Source organism: Trichosurus vulpecula, chromosome 7, assembly GCF_011100635.1.
Source record: "Trichosurus vulpecula isolate mTriVul1 chromosome 7, mTriVul1.pri, whole genome shotgun sequence".
In the NCBI taxonomy this organism is placed as follows: Eukaryota; Metazoa; Chordata; class Mammalia; order Diprotodontia; family Phalangeridae; genus Trichosurus; species Trichosurus vulpecula.
This window is the reverse complement of record NC_050579.1, coordinates 182,704,542-182,727,580: the sequence shown is the minus strand read 5'-3', so window position 1 is coordinate 182,727,580 and position 23,039 is coordinate 182,704,542. Positions and strand designations below refer to the sequence as shown.

The following is a 23,039-nucleotide window of genomic DNA, read 5'->3' as shown; positions in this document are numbered from 1 at the left end:
CAGGACAGCTTGGTTTTTGCTTTGGTGGGGGGGTGGGGGTAGGGGGAGGGAATTAGGAATGTATAACAACCATTAATACATACAGGATATTTATAAGTGGGCAAAGTGTTTCAGTATAAATAATCTCACTACCTAGGCAGGGATGGGGAACCTGAAGCCTCGAGGCCACAAGTGGTATTCTAGGTCCTTGGGTGTGGCCTTTAGACTGAGTCCAAGTTTTACTGAACAAATCTTTTTATTGAGGGGATTTGCTCTGTGAGGTTTAGATTCAGTCAAAGGACAGCACTTGAGGCCCTAGAGAGCCACATGTGGCCTTGAGGAGGCAGCTTCCCCAACCCTGAGTCCTTATAGTTCCTTAATGTCCAGGAGCTGTCTCTGTTTATAATAAATGATAAATAACACTGCCTCATAATAGTTTTGAAAAAAGATGCTAAGGAGTGATTTGTAAAGAACTTGGAGGAAAAAAAATCTCAAAAACAATGCCACTGCTATTTTTTCATTAAAATTAAATATTCACGAATAATAGAGAATTTCAGGTTCACTACCACTGACAGTGACAAGAATTCCTAATTATAGACCTGGTGACTTTTGCCTGAGGCTGTAGTTAAAATGTCAAATAAAAGAGTGACTTGCTACAATGTGCATGCTACAGAGTCCAGTATTTGGAAGAATATAGGGAAAGGTAGTGCTCCCTGTCAAGTTTATTATAACATGAAAGAAAAGCCATTTTTCCTTTATACACTAAAGCAATTATTATCCTCTAATCTGTATAGTTAGATTACTCTGACCAGGAATGGCCTTTTGAGTAGGCAACTGCTTATCACACAGCCTTCTCTGCTTCCCAAAATGCCTCTTGCCACCAACCAGTTGATGTCTGAAATTTTACCAGTCAAGTATTCAACTCTTTGGCATAATTCAGCTGTCATCTATTAAAATGCAAACACCTGATGAGAAGTAATGTACTAAATAAAAGTCTCTTTTTACCTTGGTGTACATGAGTTCTCACTAGGTCACTGGATTTAGTAGAAGGGACTTTAGAGGGTGATCTAATCCAAAGCTCTCATTTTATAGATGCTGAAAATAAGGCCCAGACAGTTTAAGTGCTGGGCACAAGGTTAAACATGGAACAAGCAGCAGAATCAGGCTTCAGACCCAGCTCTTTTGACTCCAAATTTGATGTGCGTTCATCTACTTCACACTGCTTCTTCCTCTCTTGAGAGCATGTTTTCAGAGGGGAAGCAATAGAGAAAAGTATATGAAAACCAGGTAGAAGGTAGGGGTTTGGGAAGGGAAGTCAACAGAAAAAAGGGGAAAGGTACAGAAAAGGAAAAGTAGAAATGTAAAAAAAACAAAAAACTAACTTCTTGAGTCACAATTTTGTCTAGAGCCAGCTCAGACTCTGGTCTCTTCACACAAGAGGAATGGAAAACAGAGAGTGACTTCCCAATATACCTACATTTTCTTTCCTGAATAAGCAATAAGATATAACATATTTAATTTCATATCTTTCACAGTTTGACTCTTCAGTGCTCAATGATTTGCATAATATGGAATCTTGAACCCATATAGATATTCTTCAAATCAATGCAAGTAATTCTCCTAGTAAATCAGCAGCTTTAATTTAAGCTCATCATTGTTTGCATAGAAATCTGTATGCACTCATCTACTTGATTTTTTAAAAAATCACATAAAGCCCCAACAGTGACGCACTAAGTATCACTATTCAGCTGACTACAAAGATCCCCAATTCAACTAAATACCAAAAATGAGCCCACTACTTTCCGACATTTTAGAGTTCTTCAGTTAGAACTTCAAATGTACACTTAATATTTAGACAGCTGCCAGGGAATATCTTTTGGCTGAAAATAAAGAAGTGGTAACCAAAATGGACAGAATTTTGAGAAAGCATTCTGAACAGTAACCCTAAAAACCCCAGGTAACCCAAGGGTCATAGCCCACTGAACTAACCCAAGCCTAGTTCTTTAAAAATCCATTCAAACCTTTAGTAAGGAGTTGTAACATGTTAATCTGTAAAGATAATATTTCCCTGAAATGAACTATATTAAGAATAAAGGTCACCTACTTTTGTCTACTACTGGAAGCCAATATTTATAATAGGGTGCTTTTAAAATGATTATATCTAAATCAAGTTTTCTTCCTCAGTATATTAACATGCCTATTGGGTGAATTGTTGACTTGACCTTCTTCCTCTCCATCCAAAACAGTAAGTCGATAAATTCCTCTACCACTCCATCATTCTCACTCTTTACCCCCTAACTGAGCCAACGAGATACATACATCTAAAGAATGCCATTATTAGAACACGCACCAAGGCACAAACAACACCAGTTCACAGAGAAATCATTTTGCAATTTCATCTTTTGCATAAAAGTAAATAATTTCCTAACATCACAAGATGATTAAATTAAGACCATTATTCAGAATTTTTAAAATACACTATATTCTAAAAATAACCTTTTTAAGCAGAGATAATAGAATTAGTTTTGTTAATAGAATATACAACCCTTCCTTGCAATTAGTCTTTGGTAATATATACTGTGGCCTATTTATGTCTACCCTACATGTCTCTATTGCCCACCTGCAATTTTGATTAGAAGGAATGTATAAAGAAGATACTATCAAAGACAAAGATGTCTGGAAAAGGAGGTATATCTAGAGCAAGGGATAACAGAGAAAAGCCTAAATGCTACACTGGTATCTTTTTATTGTTAAGAAACTGAGAAGAAGGTCCCTAACACATTGGGTAGATACCTTATGTTAAATAAGATTTATCCCTATGTTAAATAAGATTTATAGGAGTAAGGGACAAAAGTCACCCAGGGTAAAAAAGTGTGCATCTGGTGCAAAAACTCACATTGATGGGATCACAGATCCATTGAAGTTAAAAGTTAATAATTTACTACAAGATCTTCATTCAAGGGTCTTTGATAATGAAGCATATAAAGGCTCTCAAACACTCTATTCTAGGGACAGTTACCCTACTTTGGATAGAAACTGTCATTACAGAACCAAGCTTGGAAGTGAGACTTAAAAGATTGCTTGATTTCTTCTGATCATGTAAAAATCATCAAAATTTTTTAAATGATCAAAATAAGAGTGGATTATCTACACATCAAGAATATTATTTTAACCACTACTAGATCTGTATGCCAAAGAGATCAAAGAAAAAAGGAAAAGGACCTATTTGTACAAAAATATTTACAGCATCTCTTTTTGTGGTGTGAAAGAATTGGAAATTGAGGCGCTCCTCATCAAACGGAGAATGGCTGAACAAGTTGCAGTATATGATTGTGATGGAATACTACTGTGCTATAAGAAATGATGAGTGGGATAGTTTCAGAAAAACCTGAGAAGACTTATATGAACTGATGCAAAGTGAATTGAGCAGGACAGCATTGTAAGGATGATCAGCTGTGAAAGACTTATCTACTCTGATCAAGATAATTCCAAAAGAGCCACAATGATAAATGCTATCTACCTCCAGAGACAATGAACTCTGAGTGCTGATTAAAGTATACTTATTTTTTACTTTCTTTATTTTTCTTGTGGGTTTTTGTATGGTTTATACAATTTCACATATATAATCAATATCATATCATGCGGCTTCTCAAGCGATGGAGGAGAGGCGGGAAGGAAAGAATTTGAAACTTGAAATATAAAAAAAAGAATGTTAAAAATGTTTTTACATATAATTGGTTAGTATTTAACGAAATAATTTAAAATATATTTCAAAAAAGAATATGGTTTATACTCCTCTACCCCCAGGATGGTAACTGATTATTTTCATAGTTTTTAATTTTTAAAAATAACGACTTTACTTTTAGTTGTCACAGAGACACAGATAAATCTTAGCGATAAAGTTCTGGGCCCTCTTTCAAGCACTTTATGATACACCAAAGTGGACAAAATGATTCCAGGGCTCCAGAGAGAAGAAGGTAAAGACTTCTGAGACTGGAGATAATAAGGCCAGAAGAACTAAGTTCCTAAATTTAGAGCTAGAAGGGAATTTAAAGATCATTTAACCCAACATTTTAATTTTATAGATGAGGAAACAGGAGTCAAGAAAGATTAAACAACCTGTTCGAAGTCATACAGATAATAATCAGCAAAGGCAGGATTCAAACTCAGGTCCCCTGACTCCAGTTGGGATACTTTTTTTCATACCATGTTGCCTCAAAGAAAAAGGAATAGGCACTTGTTTCAGAGTGGCAGTCATGAAGTGACAAGCTGCCTCAACAGAGAGGCATTCCTGCAGTCCTGAACCATTTGGTGAGGATCCACATACATGCTGACAATTTGCAATCTGAAAAGGTAATGAATGTTTTTGGACACACTTAGGAGTAAAAGTGAACATTCTGTAAGTAATTACTGCATATTATTGTGAAGGGCCTTTGGTGATGTCCTACTGTGATGCCTGACCATGGTGAGGATGTGACTGGGAGCCCTCTACGCTATTCCCACAGAACTCAAGTTGAGGCAGGTCTTACAAAAAGGTCCAAATATGGGACTACTGACTGTACGTCAACTGAGGACCAGCCTAGTTAAATTCAGACATGCTCATTACCAGCAGACCGATCACCTCATGATTATGATTATGACTTTTTTTTGGCTACAACTCATGAAGCTATTTGCTAATGCGTGAAGGAAGGGGTGGTGATATGCACCTACACTGATTGATAAAACTGCCAAACTTTTAAAGAGATATCTTGAAAACAAGAATAATACAGGATAATAAGTAGAACAATGGAACAGTTATCATGATGTTCAATTTTCCAATTCCACTTCTGACTCATTCAGTAACATTGGGCAAGTCACATTAACTCTGGTTCCCTCACATGTAAAATGATTAAAGAATAAAGGTAGTCCACATCAAAGGTATGTCCTACATCATGAGGATGTGATGAGGACTTACATGTAATAGTTGAGATGGCCTCTGGGGGATAAGAGAGAAAAACTGAGAAAAGCTTCTGTAGCAAGAAGGGGAGAGGGCCAGGGAGGAGGATTTAAAAAGGACCATAGAGAAGGAAGACAGTAATATGTCACAGACTGGAATCAGAAACTGTCAAGGGACTAGAAATGTTTTCTTCTGGTGACAGCCAGAGTTTGTCATGTGGCAGTCAAAGGCTTAGAACAAGAAGAAAAGAGAGAGAAAAGAGATATGACAGGACTAGAAAGTAGAGGAATAAATAATTTTTTTAAAAAAGGAAAGTAGGAAGGAAATGGAACAAGAGGGATATGACTGGCAAATATATTTTCTTTTCTTTTTTTCCCCAACCATTATGGTATTTGTTTTTACTCTTAAGATTGCCATGAGGAAAGGGTGGTCAGCTGAGGGAGAAAATAATATATACAGAGACACGGAAAGGAAAAGGACTGATCACAGCCCAAAGACCAATTTATTATGAGGATAAGATACAAAGGAGACATTACCGAGGGATTACACACTGCCTGAACCTTGATTGCAAAGTCACTTGGGAAGGTTGAGAGATGTTTTGGCACTGATTCCAGTGGCACGCATGAGAGATGACAAGAGCTTTCAGAGTGAAGTGATTTATTGTTTTGGAAGAAAACCTAAGGAAAAAAAAAAGAGTGAATTGCTGGCTATGTCTTTCAGTAGTACCATTAAGCTGGAGAATAATATAGACCAATTTACATAATATTTAGAAATATTATGGTCATTAGAGAGGATAGTGTTGTATGGGTATAGCATGATATAGCAGTATTATAAGTCAACTACTTATGAGAATCTAGTACCAGATAAGAAGCCCAAGTTTCTGGCTTACCTTGACTTTCTTTTGCCTTAAGGTTAAAATAACTGTATACTAACTTCGGAACAGAGCACAGATTCTTTAGGTAAACTTGGGTTTAATGTTCAAAGGGATCTTAGAGTGCACCTACTTTGATCCCATCTTTTAACAGATGAGGAAACACCTTCGTTTTTACAGATTAGAAAACTAGAGAGATAAAGAGACTTGTCTAAGGGCACACAGTTCCTAATTGGGCAGGGCCAGAATTCAGACCCAGGTTCTTTGAATTAAAGGCTAGTGCTTTTTCAATTACACCACACTGACTCACCTCCATCACCCCAAAATCATGTCTTGTGATGCAGCTACACCCTAGACACAGACATGCAGGTAAGAAATGACTCTATCTTCTGAGTCAATTTTGGCTAGTAGCATTAAAATGCTAAATTCACCTTGTAGAAAGTTTGGCATTATACAAATTAGCTGTATAAAATGCTTAAGTGAAAAAAATTAGTTTAAAAATCAAAGCAAATTAGCAAGATAGCTATTTAAAATGCCCAAAGTTTCAGGCATGCTCCCTTTCAATCCAGTTCCCAACTGCCACTAACCTACTGGTTCTATATAATTCTATCATCTACAGCTTTGTCTTTATCACAATAATTCACTGTTAAGTGATTAATAAGTGTTTGTTAAATTGAATTGAGCATGCCCAACTATCACCCTAAATTTACATCTGACTTATTCCCCTGGCTTCAGTGCGACTATTCTAACCTCAAATTGCTCCAAGCTAAGCCTTAGTTTCTTTTTATACAACTTCAACAAACATTTATTAAGCAAGCTACCAAGTGTATGGCACAGTGTTAGGTGCTAGGGCTTCAAAGACAAAAGGACAGGCTCTACCTTCAAATTAGCTTACATTTTTTGAGGAGGAAGGATGATGGCAAGAACACAATATGAATACCAAAAAAGTCAATATAAATAAGATTCTTGAGGAGAAAGAGAGTTCAAACAATTAGAGGGTTCAGGGAAGGTTTCACAGAAGAGGTCACATCATGTCTGAGGCTTGAACGAAGATTAACATTCTAAGAGCTGGAGGGATCAAATTCTCTGCACAGAAATTTCAATTTTCAATTTGTGAATGGAATCACTTAGGGGAAAATATTATCAATCACAAGCTGATTCTAAAATCAGGAAGGCTTCTTATACAGTATTCTGTTGGTAACCCCTCTACCTTCACCCAATGCATTGTGTGTCTTGCATTTTATCTGCTGTACGTGGAATAAGAGAACCTACTTCCTAGGGTTACTGTGAGGCTCAAATGACATAATATTGTAAAGCACTTTACAATCCTACATGGCTGTCATTATTAGTTACCATTATTGGCTATCATTATTACTTACTATTATTATTATCATTACCTCTTCTATTAAATCATAAACTCTCTAAGATCAGGAAGCACTGTCTTATTCATCTTTGGAACCTTCTCAGTACCTAAAACATTACCCTGCACATAGCAGATCCTTAATAAAGGCTTTCTGAATGATGAATACAGCCTTCAGATATCTCAAAGCCACATATCCATAAACATTAGCATTAATATGGTATTTTAAAGGTTTTTAAAGCACTTTACAAGTATAGTCTCATTTTATTCTCAAAATAACCCTGGGAGGTAGGTGCTATTATTTATTCCCCATTTTAGAGATGAAGAAATTGAGTCTAGGAAAAGTTAAATGATTTGCCCAGGGTCACAAAGCTAGGAAATGTCTGATGCTGAATTTGAACTCAGATCCTCCTGAGTCCAGCATGACTACTCACTCCACTGAACCACATATCTGTATTATATTTAGACCATAACAAGCAAAAGAGGAAGGCCAGGGTAGTAACAGATGGAATCACACTGCTAAAGCTGGAATGTTTTCCGTCTCAGATTTCATCTGTGACCATACTAAAATTTATTAACATTTTCCTACTATTAATTCATAAAAGTACATGTGAAAGCTGATGGGGGTGCCTATATAAGTCAGGCTGTTCTATCTATCTCCTTCTCAATTCTTTTGACCCCTTAGTAGTAAAAGTATCACTGCTAAAAACTGCAGCCAGAGCCAGTTTCACTGAGTATTCCCCAAAAGAAGAACCTGATACATCATGCTAGGTTACCTGCCTGTCTGAGTCCATACCAGTGAAATTAAGAAAGAATGAAATAATTACTAACAACACAAATGGGTCTAAAACCTTTTGTTGGCCTCCTAGGACACTCTCTGATGTGATCATCACAAATGCAAATGAATAACTCACTCCCTCTAGCTCTACAGAGAGTTGCTAAAGAGGTCCAGAAGTGAAGTACTGGCCCAGCATAAATGTGAACATGAACCTGACCATCTGGCTCTATGCAACTCACTTTGATCACAAAATGAATTACAACAAATTGAAGAGGACATGGTTGGAGTGAATTATCTCTTTGGTAATCCGAACCTACTTCTAAGCAGTTATTATCAGGTGGAAATGTTTCCTACCATCTTTGAACAGGCATTTTCCTGAAGAACTGTAATGGCTCATTAACATCCATGTCTGAATAACAATACTTTTTGCACTTATATGCTGCCTTTCATCAGGGGATTTCAAAGCAGTTTGCAAATAATTAAGCCCTACACAAAGGCCCCAAGAGGTGAAGCAAGGCTAGGGAATTGCTATAGAGGGTTCAAGAAAAAGATGATAAATGATTTCTTCCCAGTCACCAGCACCATTAGAAATGGACCTTTCGCCCCCACCTACCTGCATCTCTTCCTTTTTCTTTCTTTCATTTTTTTTTTGAGGGGAGAGGCATCTTACAAACAATTGTAAATCTATCAGAAAATTGTGCCATTAAGTTTGGTCAGAGTATGAAAAATGTATTTATACATGTAATATCAACGTACACAATAACTGACATATTCATCTACCTACAGGGGAAACAGTCAAAATTTCAGAAAGAAGCACTCATTGCTAGGAACCAAATAACAAATCTAAAACATTCTAATACTTAATATGAAAAGTCTGTGTGAATACAACCTTCAACTTTTTTTCCCCTCAGTATTGAAAGCAATTATTCTATGATGTTGCAGTTACACTTTTGAATTCCATCTCTATCAGACCATTTAAATACTAAGTTTTGAAAGCACTAAGAGGAAAAAAGTAAACAATCAATCCATTAAAAAAATCAGAATGCTTTAAACAAAGATCTTCCAAGGGAAAAGCATTTCTGCCACTAAAAGTTTTATGGTGAAATTATAAACTATTGAAAAACTGAATTTTTAATGAAAATGCTGACATACCTTTAACGATAGCAGCATGAATAACAACACTGTAATTTAGCAATCTTTCTTACATACTAAAGACTGATTCTAACAAGATGTCATTTTTGACTCACATTTATTATTACCTGAAAGAAAGAAAAATGCAGTTTACTCCAGAACTGCCAGTATTTCTGTAATCAGGGTAGGGTGATCTCACAATAACCAAAGCATTTTTAAGAAAGACACCCTCTGGATTACAAAAATAGCCTGTTCCACAAAAGGAAAGAAGCATGATTTCACACTTAGTTTCTTTCATGACAGCCAGAGCCTCTGCAGCAAACTGCCTTTCCTACATGTTACATTTTAATGATCTGAGAAAATCGTTATCAGAGTTAACATCTCTAATTTTACTCTAAACAGACAAAAGCAAAATATCTCATTAAGCATCATCTTCACCAGGGTTCCCACTAGGCAGGAAAGGATTTTTATTTGAAGTAATTACCCTTTTTAGTTAAATACACTCAACAGATGAAATTTACACAGAGCGTGAGAAATTCATCACCAAAGGTGATGTCTAAGAAATGCAATTCTAACCACGGAGCACTGTTCCGATCTGAGGTTTTCTGTGACGGACCATTTAATAGATGGCTCTGCTCTTGGCACACCACCAGTCTGGAAAGGGCTAGCTGGCAGACTGCGTTTTCGAATACCCAGCAAAGAAACTAAAAGTCACCCAAGTATCTCAAGCCACGGTAACTTCACCCAAGCTGTAAAAATTGTGTAAAAGACGACTAAGTGCAAGACACCAAACATCACCTACAATAAGGGAATTTAAACACACCACCACCCAATATGAGCGAACGCCCTCACTATACGAGTCAGCACTTCCTTGGGAAGGTAAGGTTCGAATTCTGAACTAGACAGACTTACCAAGATGCTCATTTGTTTTCCCTCTTTCTAACGTTATGTGCGGAGAGGGTGGTTTGTGAACTACAAAAGACAACATCTCCTTTCAAACTCCAGCCTCCACAGCCGAGTCCGGCCAGTGTCACAGACTCACCCAGGCTTGAGGAGGAGGGTGGGGGGAGGGGGGGAAGGCATGCTGAGAGATCCAGAACACTTTTGATTGACAATTCCCTGGCTTGCGGGTGGGAGGTGTAAATCTTTAATAAAAATTCTTCTGCAGCAGAGGGAAGCTTAGGATTTCGGGGCGGGAAGCAGAGCGGAGCCGGGCGAGAGAGTGACACTTTTGTGCAGGAGAGTGTTTAAAAGGATATCCCTCTCGAAAGAGCTCGCTCGGGTGGAGATGCCAAATGTACACTCAAACAGCATTCTCACGGGGACTAATTTAAGGACTCTTTCCCCATCCCCCACCCCTGCAGCTCCTCGCGGGCCAGAATTTGCTGCGGGTGGCTCCAATCCTTCCTCCCTCCCTAACACCGAACTTGTGCATTCTCCCCACGCCTGCGGCGGCTGGAGTCCAAGCTGACCGGCGGCGGCAGCAGATAGATGACAGCTGACGCGAAAACTGTTCGGAGGGGGCCAAGTGTTGGCCAGCGGACTTCGAGCCTTGGGCTCAAGCGCGGCGAAGGGAAAGGAGAAGGTGGTGGCTGGGGAATGGAGGAAGAAGAGGACCGAGTGAAGGGATGGAGGAGTGGTGGTGTGGCGGTGGTGGCCCCTCCATTCCACCGCCCCCAGTTCGGGTTAAAAGGCCTGCAGATCTGACAGCTGCTTTGCTCAGCTGGAACAAAACAAAAACCTATCTCCCCAACACCTCCCTAAACCCTCCCGCACGCCTGACTTATTACCCTCCGCTCCTCCTCCCCTGCTGTTCCAAAACACCCATCGACACATGCGGAATATAATACAGATTTTCCCCTACTGCAAAAGACAAGGCGATTCCACATACACACACACACGTCCAGTGTCCGTGGTGGAAGACCTCCCATTTCCTTCCCCATTCCCAGAAAATGTCATAAAAGCCGAAGAGGAGGGTGCTCTGCAAAGAATCGCTCGCTGCACACTCAGCGAGCCGGACGGACCCCAAGAGATCTTTCCTTTCCCACTCCGGTTACGCCTGCCTCTCTTCGCCTCGCCCTCCCCTTTCTTTCTCCCCAGAACCACATAGTCTTCTACAGCTCCCGTCCCCTCACCATTCCACTCTTTCTCTGTCCCCCACCCTCTCCTCCAGTGTCCCTTTTCCCACTTTGGAAAGGGCTTGTCCCCTCCCCTAAGGTCAGCCACGACGAAAACTTCCCCAGTCACCAAAGCGCCTGGGAAAAGGCAAGCTTGCAAAGAAAAAAAAAGAGGACTCACCTTTTCCAGGAACTTTGCGTCTTTCCCTCTCTCTCTCTCGCCGTCCTCAAGCTTGCAAGCAACCCCCGCCCACCCCCCGGCCCCGGCTTCGGCCGGCCAGCCGGTGTGTGGCTTTCGGTTCGGGGGTTACCGAGTGAAACCCGGCCAGACAGACATCACATGGCAGCTCGTTCCCAGCCCCCCCAAGTCCGTAGGGAAAGGGAAGGGGTAAGGGAGAAATGTAACAAGGGAAGGGGCGAGGGAGAGGCGAGAGAGCGAGTGGAGGAGGTAGGCGGCTGCAGGGGGCCGGGGGTGGGGGTGGGGGTGTTTGGCTGGCGGGGAAGAATCGGTGTCACGCACGGATCGAGCTCCGCCGTGAGCTTATACTGTTAAATGCTGCTGTTTGCAGGAGGCAGTGGCGGTTGTAAGCTTGGTCGTCCCGCGGCGGCGGCGGTGGCTGTGGCGGCTGCTGCTGCTGCTGCTACTGAGGCGGCGGCAGCGGTTCTCGCAGCCCCGGCGTGCGCGGCGGCGGCGGCGGCGGCTGCTGTTTGTTGCTGCTGCTGCTGCTGCTGCTGCTCCGGCGGCGGCGGCTCAGGCGGCTGCTCCTCGGTTCTGTTTGTTACTCGCTCTCTCTGGCTCGCGCTCTCTCTACGGAACGCCCACACTCTCAATCGCTACATTGTTGACATTCGGGGGCTGACGTCACCCCACTCCCCATTCACAATAACTTTACGGGATTCGGGTAGCGCAGCCTCTCCAGCCACTGGGGTACCGTACGCTCAGAAACTAGCGTAAGCCGCTCCGCGAATAGCGCTCAGGGTTCGGGCGCGGGGGGGGGGGGGACGTGGGGGGGAGAGGGGAGGAGAGGAGGGAGCCTTGGAGAAGGGGAAGAGGAGGGGGAGGGCCCCGGGCGCGCGCACTCCGCTGGCTCGCCCGAGGTGTCGCGCGCTTCAAGGCGCCGCCTGCTGCCTCGGCAGCCCGCTGCCGCTTTCCTTCCCCGCGTGCAGCGGCTGCCTTATTGCTCGCGCCAGCTCGCGCTTTGTCCTGCTCGCGCGGGTTTTCGCGAGGGCTTGGAGAGCTCTGAACTAGCCGGGTCTTCGCGCTGCCAGGAGGGTCCCGTGTCCGTGCGGGTACCAGCCCAGGGCTGTGCTGGGGCTCCGAAATCCTTTTGGCCCGCGGGATTGGGGGTGGGAGGGTGTCGTGTGTGGGTTGTCCATATGTGTCTGGGTTTCTGTAGGTTCATTCCTCTGTGTGTGTGTGTGTGTGTGTGTGTGTGTGTGTGTGTGAAAAACAGATCTCAAAGCGTTCCCCGCCCGGGGGGGTGGGGGTGGGGGAAGGATGTCAAGGAACTTGACCTTGCCAAGAGGTACCTAGATGAAGAAGAAAGATGCTGCACAGTACCAAAGTGGCAGGATACTGCTCATCTGTCCCAGTGCCACCGGGGTAAGCCCATTTACTGGGGAGCCTGGAGCTCCCAGCTGAGGACATTTTAACATTTGCAGTCTATAAAGAGAAGTGACTCCAAGCTGGGGCTCAGGTTGTTTCAGATGCAATCACTTTTTTTTTTAATTTAGTGTGCCTCTGAGAGTAACTGGGAATCACTCAAGCTAATCTGGGACTCCCCTACTCCAGAATTTTTTGATGAGATGTGGGCCATATGAAGAGCATAAATTAAATCTTACCTTTCCACTTCATTGCAAGAAGGTGTATCCAGTAGGTTTTTCCATTCCTTTCATGCCTGGTGGTTGCCAGGGTGGTGTAATTTGACTTCCAAGTGTTTTTGGTGCTCCAGTGCCAGAGCAAACCTTGATGGTGGTTTAAGATTTTAAAAGGGGTAATTAGGACTCAAAATGAAAATAAATTTGCAATAAAATAAGGTTATGTTAGTACAGTACTGGTGGCTGCAACTTTACCCTGCCAAAGCCAGGAAATTCAGTGTTTCCCTAAACAGCAGTAACTTTGCCCCCTTGTGTACATCTAGTATTCTGTATTATTACATGTGGTATTGATTTTTAATGAATATTATAAAACTTTGGCTCACACTGGATAGAGAAGAAACATAAATTCCCATGTTAAATAGGTACCAATATATACTGAGGAAACGGTGAAATAGTATATGGGGAATTTTTTAAATGTCTACCAAAAGATTGCATTTAACATTCTTCAAATAAGGATTATTTTAAAAATATCCCTTCCAACTAAATAAAGGGCTTTGTCTAGGTTATTTCTACTTAAAATGCATAGATGTCCTAAGACGCACGCCACCCTAAGCTTGGAGAACGTTATGACAGTGAATAACAACTATACCTTGTTGCCTCAAAATCATAGAACTGAAGGTCATCTAATCCACTGCTTTCATTTTATGGTTGAGGAAACTGAAGCCCAAAGAGAGGAAGTGTTTTGGTCAAGGCCACACCATTTACCAGTAGCATAGCCAGAACTTAAATATATGCTTCCAGATTCACTGTACAGGTCTCTTTCCACACATCCTCAAAAATGTTGCTTTTGTAAAAATTGTAGATACAGAACAGGATTTAGAATTAGAAGACCAAATTCTGAGGTGGAAGGGATCAAAGAGGTTGCTTTGTACTATGCAAAAGAAAGGGATTCTGACCTAGTAATAGCATGTGTGATAACCCAGTGTGATCTAGGATTTTTCACTTTTGGCAAATTCTCCAGAATTTTCCTTTGATTCCCTACCCTGACCCCTCATTTGCTCCCTGGAACCAATATTGATTGTTGCATTCAATATGAGCACTGCTACATTTTAAATCTTATTCCTAAAGTAAATTTCTTAAAGTATACATTCTAACTCAGTAGTACCCATATTTGACTATTTACACAGAAAGCCCTACTGAAAGCTTGAGTGAATTCAAATAGCTACTGATTAGTGGTACAGGAGTTCTTTCTTGTACCAGAAAGAGTTGCATGCAATCTTGGATGACTTGACTTGGAAACTTTCAGCCTGGAGTACTTTATAGGATTCCAGAATTGACCACTTCAATGAAATCTTCATTGATATAATCTTGGCTGTCTTGACTTTGAAATTTTCAACCTGGAGTCTATTGTAGGACTCCTGAGTTGACCACTTCAATTAAATCTTCATTGATATTATAGATATTTAGTCTTGGTAGCCTGTAAATACAGCCACTTCTTTGACTATATAGTACTTATAGAACCCCTCTTTCACACATGGGGTCATCCAAGTGTGACCCAAGTTCAACTCTGTGGGTCCAAGCTCACTGAAAAGGATAGCTCACAAGCCCTCTACCAATTCATTTACATTTGCTTTGATCGGCTAGAAGGCACAATTAGTTTAAAGCCAGAGCATTTAATGATATATAACCTAGTAAGATTTGCAATAGAACATTCCCTCCATAAACCTTATGCATCCTCTCCCACAAATACATATACTACCAGTAAAATGAGTGGGCATGCATAGGATTACAAATGAAAGCCCCACATTGTAGGAAATATTTGTAGAGAGGCAGCAAGGTGGTATAGTGGACAAAGCACTGGATTTAGAGTCAGGAAGACCTTAGTTCCAGTCCTACCTCTGAAACCTGTTAGCTGTGTGAGCCTATATGAGTCATTTAAGCTCTCTCAGCTTAAGTTTCCTTATCTATAAAATAGGGACAATCATAATATTTACCCCATGGGTTTATTGTAAGGATCAAATGAAATAGCATAGGCAAAGTGCTTTGCAAATCTTAAAATGCTGTATTAGTGTTAGGTGTTATTATTATACAGTCAATGGTGCAGGATCCTTGATGTCTTCTGATGATAACATCACATTACTATAACTAGGCCCACTTCTTACTTAGCATTTTGCAGACTTTACTGGACTTGCTGGATAGACCTGTTTCTTGCTGGCTTCAGGATCTTTGCTCAGCCTGTTCCTCATTAGGCACATTGCTCTTCTGGGCTTCGCTGGTCTTGTAGTTTGTAGTGGTATGTTAACTTCTTCAGGACCAGCTTAGCTATCTCTTTTAGCTAGTGGCTAAAAGCTTGCCCTAGAAAGGACAGACTGAGAGTTCCTTAGTCATGGCCACCATACCCAGCAAACAAAATCCAAGCAGAGTGTCCCCAAGCTTATAGGTGGACACTTAAAAAGACCTGAGCAGTAGTGGGGAGACGGTGTCCCAAGGTCTACCTATGACTTAAAGAAGTGAGACAGGAAGAATCAATAGTATACAGGCAACAGATGAAAGAAATCAAAGGGAGTATTGAGGGATCAAGAAGGGCCATTGTGTCCCCCTCCCCCCTCCCTACCATCTTGCACCAAGGACTCAGGTTAAAGCTACTGCTTATACCCACCTCTTCAAAGATGTAAGGAATTTCCCAAAATAGTTTCCAAAAAGCTGTTTCCCCATACAAGTCCAATAAAAGATTCCATAACATTCTGCTTGTTTCTTTTAACTTAAATGTTTACTACATGCTGATTTTTGCACCAAACATAAAGAGGCTAGGTATTAACTAGAGATTAGAAACAATTAAATTAGGACCTCAATGTTAGGAGTTTTCTTACCTTGGGGCTCTGAGCTATTGTCATTGTACTACTAATTTTTGAATTGCTCTAAACTCCATAAGACAGTAGAGGAAGGAGATCAGTTGGACCTGAGGGCCAGTAGGCTAAAAAATTATTTAATTGTTGTAGCAGTGTGGGGCTAATTAAATCTCTAGGAGAAAGGTGAGAAGCATTAGAAGATGGTGAGAAAAGATTGCTAGATCCTACATCTTAACCTACCCCTCCTTCTTCCAGGGAGGAGATAGAAAAGGTTTGGGAAGAATCCATCTTTGCCCCTATCCAGCAGGAAGGAAGGAGGAGAAAAGATTGGCCAACCAACTCTCTACTTTATTAGGGACACCCATCAGCGACTCCATCTTCAACCTATATTTCACAGCAAGGCATAGTAAATATGACATTGAACTTAGAGTCTGAAAGATCTGCGTTCAAATCCCACTTTAGATATTTGCTAGCTGTCTGATTCTGAGCAAGTCATTTAAGCTTTCTGAATCTCAATTTTCTTATAAACTAAAGAAGTTGGATTCAATGGCCTCTAAGGTCCCTTCCTCAAAATGTATGATCCTATGTCTCTGAATTCCTAGGACTGAACTAGTGTTCAGAGTCTCCTGTTATACATAACTGTATGGGGTTTAGATAATTCAGATAAATTCCTGAGATTCTCTCTGGCTTAGCTACATATGAATCTGAGGCAGAACAAAAGCTAAACTAAGGAAGCAAGATCACTAGTCTCCATCTATCTAACCCAAATTTTTACCTTTTTATACTTATGAATTAGTAGCAAAACCTGAGTGCTTTGGTGCTCTATTTTGTTCAGTGTACCCTTAATCTCCATACAACTACATTTCTCATAGAAATGTAGCATTTCCCCAAACCATCCATTTCTTCCATATCTTATCCAAGTTTGTCCTCTGGAGCATTGAAATGACTAAAAATAAAAGGATTTTGGAAACAATGCTTCATGAGTGGAGCCGTTCTTATCATGTTGTCGATAGAAATAAAGCATGAAACTAGATTTCTAAGAGGAAAAGTTAAAGCAAATATTTTTAGATGATTGATGCAGCCTTCCACCAAAGTCCCACACTGATGTTTCTCTGTAGTGTGGAAGTGACTGGGTTCTCCAAAGGATAACATGGATAGTGCAGAGTCTGTAAAGTCCTACCAAGCTAGTTACACTTTGAGTACATGGCTATGAAGGGATTCTGTTCTTGATAAGCCCTGAGTGTACCTCATCTCAGCTAACTTTGGAGATCATTACTCCTCTCCATCTCATTTTGCTCTCCTACCCCCTCCTCAGAAAAGGTTTTGAATAAATGAGCCTATGATTTAAGTGAAATAGAGGTTTGAGAAATGACTGGCATCCTAGGATTCATGGTTCAGAGAAACAAGCATCCCCTCTCAGCCCCGAGAGCAATTTGTGACTGTAATAATCTTGGAGCCAGAAAATGAACTTGAACCATTAGGTGAGGAGACTGGAAGGAAGAACCTCAAGAGCTACATAGCAGAAACAGTGAGATCAACCTTCTCAGTCTCATCCAGGACTCAAGGAGATGAACCAGAAAGAAAAGGCAGTCTATGGACAACAAGGCAGAAGGAGAAACTGAAAGGAGAAAATGAAAGCAAGGCTGAGCAGTATAACAAAGAAGGTAGAGATAAAGAGGATCATTGGGCCTCTATAGGTATACCAGCTCAGAAAAATCAAGTGAGGTGACCGGTTTTATCAACCTCTTCAAGGAATGATAGAAGTTCCCCAAACAGAACTTCTCTTTCCCCAACATTTCCTCTCCGTTATAGTAACTAATATTATCATATATTCTGCATAGAGAGAGCTAGGTGGGGCAGTGGACAGAGCCCTGAACTTGGAGCCAAGAAGACCTGGATTAAAATCTAACCTTAGATAATAGCTCTGTGATCCTAGGCATGTCAATTAACCTCTGACAATCTCAATTTCCTCATTTGTAAAATGGGGACAGTAATAGCACTTACCTCCCCAGGTTGTTCTGAGGATCAAACGAGATAATATTTGTAAAGAACTGAACACAGTGAGTGGTACACAGATACTTAGTAAATGCTTTTAAATTCCTTTACCCAAATGGTTTTTGTATATTGGCTTTTGTCTCAAACATAAGGCAGTCAAGAGTTAGTTATAGATAAAAATTTAAATTAGTTCAGAGAGCCAAAGCCCTTCCTAAATGTTAGAAATTTTTCTATCTGGAGACTCTGAGCTACTGTGGTTGTACTTCCTAACTTTTCATTTGATATAAACGCTGTAAAACAGGTAAAGAGGGATGCAGATGGACCTGAGTCCATTCTATTTTCTGTAGGCTAAAAAAAATGAGCCAATTGTTGTAGCAAGGTATGACTCATTACATCTCCCAAGACAAAGGGATTAGTTTGATGAGTACTAACTAGCCAATTATTCATTTGTTTCAGTCTGGTCTGACTCAGTGACCCCATTTGGGGTTTTCTTGGCAAAGACACTGGAGTGGTTTGCCATTTCCTTCTCTAGCACATGTTACAGATGAGGAACTGAGGCAAACAGGGTGAAGTGATTTGCCCATGGTCACATAGCTAGGAAGTATCTGAGGCTGGATTTGAACTCAGGAACATGAGTGTTCCTGACTCCAGACCCTGTACTCTATCTATTTCGATACCCAGCTGCCCCTACCAGTTTTACTCTCTGTAGTAATACCCACAACCACTAGTAGCTTATTGAAAGTTTGAATAAAGTTTGAAAATAAATTGTCAGTCAGACAATTCTTAAATAACAGTTTGAAAAGAAATCCCAGTTAGAACTTTTGGATTTTTAAAACTCTTATATAAATGAATTCATTTCCTGTACCCATACTACACCCTTTCAGAAGTACACAGAATTGAGTTAGCTTTTAACCAATGAATGTACTCAAATTTCCCAATCCATTTTTAAAGGTCTTTTTTTTTGGATATATTATTATCCAAAGTAATCCACCCTGAACACTGTCAACAATTCTTGTTTTCAGCCAACCTGGTTCTCATGTCACCACTTGTGTATAACACATCCTGAAGCCAGTGGCAACTGCTTGTGCAAAGGATGGAAGATTTGGGCCAAGTATGACCCATCAGCTTTTTCTGAGAAATGATCTTTCCACTGGGTCATGCGCTAGACATATTTTTCACAGCCCTATCTATGAGGGAACTCACCACACTGCATTTTAGTTGTTAGAAGAGTATGTGAATCCAGTTGATACATGTCAGGGCTTGAATTAGCTCTTCAGTTAACTCAAGGATGGATGGGATGCATCGAGGAGAACAACATGTGGTATGATTAAACTGCAGCCCCCTTAGAATAAACAGTCCTGCTGAATGCTACTGTCACTATGGATCAGATACATTTGAAAGAATGACTGTCCCTTACTCTTTTTTGAAATCTGGAAAAGGTAGTGGCAGATTGAGGGTATGAGTTATAAGGCATGCCTCAAGGCTGGTACTCAGCATAGTTACCTCTGTTCCAAGATCTGATGAACTGACTCATGTTTAACTATACTCAAAGCTATGATACAGATTTCTAAATGAATGTTTTTGCATTAATTCAACCTAACTTTCCAGTGGATTGGGTTTTAGCTTGTTGAGATGGCCCATCCTGGACAGAGGTGGAGAAAAGCTGAAAAATTCTTCTTTCTCGTTCTCCTTTTCAGCAAGTTCCATTGTTGGATGACAGGGTATTTACCTTCCTCTCTAGTACTATCTCTATTACCTCCTGGCCAGCCTGTCATCTTAGTCCCTCCCTCCTTCACAACAACTACCATAGTACCTTATAATAAACAACCGATGGTTAGTGAATTGAACTGAAATTCAAAGACAATTTCGTCTTTTTTAACCTTTACCTGATCTCAGTTCTGCCACTTACTACCTCTGTAATGTTAGGTAAATCACTTATCCTCTCTGGGCCTTTGTTTCCTCATCTGTAAAATGAGAGGGTTAGACTAGATGACCTCTATGTTCCCTGTGATATTGTAATCCAGGTTCATAAGACTGAACACACAACAAACACTTCAAAATACTTTTTGGATTTTGGATAAATTAATTCTTGATGTCTCTTTTACTTATGCCTGTGTATTTTCTACGTGTGAAAGAAGGAGATAAATAAGAAAGGAAACTTCATCTGTGGGATTCACTTCATGATGTCAGATGCTACCTAGGGAAGGGCTAGCAAATACTGGCTAATGATTAGGTAAACCCTGGGGCAAGGGAAGGATAATCCCAGCCTAGGAGGAATGATGGAGTCCAACTCAAGAGTCAAATAAGCATAAATCACCAAGGCCAGTGTGGGGTTGACCTAAGAGCTCCTTTGGAGTTTTAAAAATCCAGTGAACCGAGATGAGGGAAACCAGTGTGAAACCAGTTTCAGAAGGGGAGATTGAAGCCAATAGATTAGTACAGACTTAGTAGAGATGGGCGCTAGCATGTCATAATAGAAATAACACCAGATTTGATATTAAGAATCCTGGGTTCAAATCTTGGCTCTGACACTCACTAGCTATGTGACCATAGCAAGCCACTTAACTGTTATGAACCTCAGTTTCTCCATCTGTAAAATGGAGTTAATAATATTTGCACTATATATCTCACAGCATTGTTGTGATGAAAATGCTTTGTAAATCTTAAAGCACTATATAAATAAGTAATAATAAAGGGAATGCCAGGGAAATTGACTGCATGATTCAACCTGTCCTTGAAGTTTTAGTCTTCTGTGGTGGTAGCCTGTGTTCCCTTTCTGTGCTCTGGACTGAAGTTGTCTGGATGACCATGGGACAGGTCTGCTATTCCCTTTTCTGATTCACCTGTGCTTATAAGACTGTGGACTCAGGCACATGCCAATTACATTATTTTTTGTAGCTCCCCAAGTTCTTAGCTCTTTTTTGCCCAAAACTACCAATTAATTCCTTGGTAGCCCAACATTTTGGGAGAAGGATGCAGTCAGATTATTCATGGCATTAGTGTTGAAGATTAGGGTCTGAAGCTATTCTGTTTAACCATTTCCCTTCTAATCTTGTTCTAACTAGAGAATGTTGACTTCTCTCCACATATAGGATGCTAATGTCTTGGGAACAAGATAGATTCAAGCCTTTTCCCACCGATCTTATAGCCTTCATCATTCTTTATACAAGATAGCAGAATTATGGAATGCTGTGGCCAGGTCAATGACAACCATGTCTCTCCCTTTGTCACCAACTCTTTCCCCAAGACACCTATAGCCTCAAAAAAAAAAAAAACGCTTCCTATTCTGGCAGTGCTCCTCACCTCATCAGGAGTATGTAACTGATGACGTCATAGCAGATGCCTGCATGTTCTTCTGGAAAATGTAGTCCAGATAATTTTATGTTGGTGAATAACTCTCACTCTCTCTCTCTCTCTCTCTCTCTCTCTGTCTGTCTCTCTCTCCCTCTCTCTCTCTCACACACACACACACACCCACTGTGGAATGTATTGATAGCTTCCATATCTCCTTGTATGTCTCCTTCCTTGTAGTTTGCCCACAGTCATCAGTGGCCTTCTATTCTCAGCTTTGTTTGGTAACTTTACTGTTAAAATGCTCGCCCTACCAACCCTGACTCAAGGACTTCATTATCAGTGCCACACCTCTGACGATCTTGAGCATTTAGGACAAGAAATATAACTCTCTGTCACAAACAGTTTGGAAAATCAGCCTCTAGTATAGGACACCAAACCCAAAGTAAACAATGAAGGCTAGCTACAGAGACTGTGTCAATAATGGTCCACGTATGCTGAGAAGCCCTGAAATTCAGTGATGATAGTGGTACTAGTGGCCTTTGCCAAGTGAATTCTTGCTCTTTGCAACAGTTTGTCTGGATACCAGATGGATGATAATTAAAACATTAGTTGATGTTAGAAAGGGGAAAAAATTCTCAATATGAATTTTCCCGAAATGAAAAATTTTAAAACTTTGCAGCTGACATAAAACCAAAGGTTTTCTTTCTCATCTCTTCAAAGGGCAGTGAGTGACCCTTTTTGTCTGGACCAAAAATAAATGGGTATTTACCAGATTTCAGACTGTGTGACTTCCTTAAAGAAGGCCTTTTAGTGGGCATAAGGAAACTGACTGAAGAATGTACATTTAGATTGACATTTGTAGCATCAATTCTTGAAGTGTAGTGGGATGAGGTGGCATTAATTCAGCTATTTTTAAAGGATTTTTCACTTCATTCCATTCCTTCTGAGTTCATGAACTTCTCCTTTTTTCTTTTTTTCTGCTCTTCCTTCATTTTCTTTTTCCTCTTCTGTTTCTCTCCAGTTCCCTCCTTTTTCCAAGATCTATCCTATACTTCTACTGTCTAGCTTAGTTAATCTGGGTCTTGAGTGTGTTAGTGGAGCTGGAATGTTCAGGGTTCAGTCCTATTTATTACCCTGTTTTTGTCACCTGAGCCCTTGCTATGAACTTGACCCAGGTAAATGGTGAATCACTCAGAACAGTGTAGCTTCAGGGTGTATGAAACCATAGCATGGTTTTGGTTGATCCAGAATGGGAGGGGGTGAAAAAAAGAAGAGAGATAGACATTTGGGTAACTAGTTCTTACATAGCCATGTATTGCAGGAAGGTTTGTGAAAGAAACCTCCATCAAAAAAATAGCTCTTAGTTTTTCCTGACTCGGAGTTGGGAATCCTAGGTCCAGATCCGACCTCAGATGCTTGCTAGATGTATGATTATGGGCTAGTCAGTTCTCCTGTTTCTTAGTCTATAAAATGAAGTTAATAACACTTGCTCTACCTAAAAATTATTGTAAGGAAAGAATTTTGCAAACTTTAAAGTATCCTACAAATGTGAGATGCTATTATTTTTATTGTGATAACTTAGAACCCAACATTGAAACTTAAAGTACTGATAATCATCCCTTCCCCAAAGTCTCTCTACTCTTCTCCACCCAATCTTAAACTGTTAAGTAGAGCTAGGTAGTAACTGTCTAGATATGGTCATCTAATCCAACTCAGTCATTTTATTATGGAGGAAACTAAGGCCCAGGGAACTTAAATGACTTACCCAAGGCCACACAATCAAATGGTCAGTTAGTAAGCATTTATTAAATGTTGTCTATGTGCCAGGCACTGTACTTGGCTCTGAGGCTACAAATAAAGAAGTGAGATGTCTCTGCCCTCAAGAAATTTATGTTCTACTAGGGCGATTCA

The 23,039-nt window shown here is 40.6% G+C and overlaps 1 protein-coding gene across 1 annotated transcript in view; it reads right to left on the bottom strand.

The window, feature by feature from the left end:
• Positions 1 to 11,429, bottom strand: part of BACH2 (BTB domain and CNC homolog 2) — a 402,740-nt gene extending 391,311 nt beyond the window's left edge. Inside the window, exon 1 of the mRNA XM_036768691.1 lies at positions 11,354 to 11,429. The gene's annotated coding sequence lies outside the window, so the exon portion shown is untranslated. The remainder of the gene's footprint in view (positions 1 to 11,353) is intronic.
• Positions 11,430 to 23,039: the final 11,610 nt, after the last annotated feature.